Genomic DNA, 1,832 nt, shown 5'->3' on the forward strand with positions numbered 1-1,832 from the left:
AGGGAAATGGCTCGTACTCAGAGCTGGTGCACAAGGTTCAATAAGGTTCCACGCTTCACCTCGAAGTACACGGATTGGTATCATACTCAATTGCATGGATCATGGAGAACGTTTGGTCACCACGGTGAGATTCTACTTTTTAAACCGCCCGGATGGAGACATGTAGATCAGAACAGAGGCAGATTTAAAAGCAAGGCTTGGAATCCTGGAGTTTATTCTGACATTTATCACCCCGGGAACCTAAAAATCTATTTGAAGCTGTTCAGAAGCTTCACATGCCTAGTTTGGGACCCTGGAGGCTATTGGCATTCCAAGCACTGGTGGAGATTTTTGGACGAATTTAAACATAAGCCACCCTAACCGAAAGCTCCTCCAATGTCCAACATAAGGACTCTAACTAAAAGTGCTAGGTGGGAGACAACCCACCATGGTATGGTTGTTTCTTTTTCAGTTTATTTCATCATTATTTGTTTTTATTTTTATTTCCTTTTCATTTTACTTTAGTAAACCTGGAATCATGCATAGCACTCATATTAATCACTGCATTCTACATTGTTCATGCATATATAAAAAAAAATTTTCGCTACGCGACGCGATCACATCAGCGATGCGTCCGCGTCACTTGGAGAGAAAGGAAAATTAAAAGTGAACAGAGAGTCACGCAGGAGCGTGGCTGGAGGCGTGCTAATGGCACATATCGACCCATGCGACCGCGTCGCTAACGTGTCCGCGTCGAATGGGAAGTATGGCCTCCCACGCGGCCGCGTGCCCTGCATTTTCGACGTAAAAAAGTGCACAATGCCATATTGTGCGAGAGTGGTGCTGGATTGGTACTGGAAGCACAATCCTTGTCACGCGACCGCGTTGCCGACGCGGCCGCGTCAATTATTTTCTGACGCACACTCACGCGATCGCGTGCCCCACGCGATCGTGTCACCCAATTTTGGCAATTAAATTGAATCGAACAGAGAGTTGTGCTGGAGCGAGGCTGCACTCGCGCCAGCAGCGCAACACGGGTCACGCGACCGCGTGACTGATGCGATCGCGTCGTCTTACCTGACGCGTACCCACGCAAACACGTGCCTTCCGCGGCCGCGTCGCATGCGCCGCACAGTTCACCCTAAAACTGCCACATATCTTATCTTTCTCTCCTCCAAATCCTAATTTTTTCTTCTCCTTTCTTATTTACTTCCTCTTCCCTTCTTTCCCTTCTTATTCTTCTTATTTTTTTTATTCTATTTTAATTTATTTGCATATCTCATTCATTGCATTTTAAATTTGTGCATATTTTTATTTTCTTTTCTGAATTTTTTATTTTTCCAATTGGTGTTAAATATCTCTTCTTATTCAACTGTTACATCTTTTCTTGAATTTATTTTGGTAACTTGTTTTACACATCTTTTCTTTAATTTATTTTGGTAACTTGTTTTACACTGTTGGGCAATACTATTTAAGTCAATGTTAATCTTTTATGTTATTTGTATTAATTTTGCATTGACATGAATTTATATTGTCTTACACTCTCCTCCCCTATGTTACAAATTTTATACCACTGGTATGCCATGGCTTCTATCATTTTCTCACGTACATGTTGAAGCTTCCATGTAAATAAGACCATTATCATTTGGCATTAACCCACCCATAGTTCATTTATTTTCTTATCTTTATTACTGGGTTACTTTTTCTTCCCTTTTTCTTTCAGGATGGCCACCCGAAAGGGAATTGGAAGACGTTTACATGGGGAGACAGACAAGTCCATCTGCAAAATCTTGAAGAAAAGCTTCAGTTGGAACAACCCGTCCACCTGCACATCTCAGCATGCACCAAGGACA

The sequence above is a fragment of the Arachis duranensis genome, chromosome 3, assembly GCF_000817695.3.
Source record: "Arachis duranensis cultivar V14167 chromosome 3, aradu.V14167.gnm2.J7QH, whole genome shotgun sequence".
Classification (NCBI taxonomy): Eukaryota; Viridiplantae; Streptophyta; class Magnoliopsida; order Fabales; family Fabaceae; genus Arachis; species Arachis duranensis.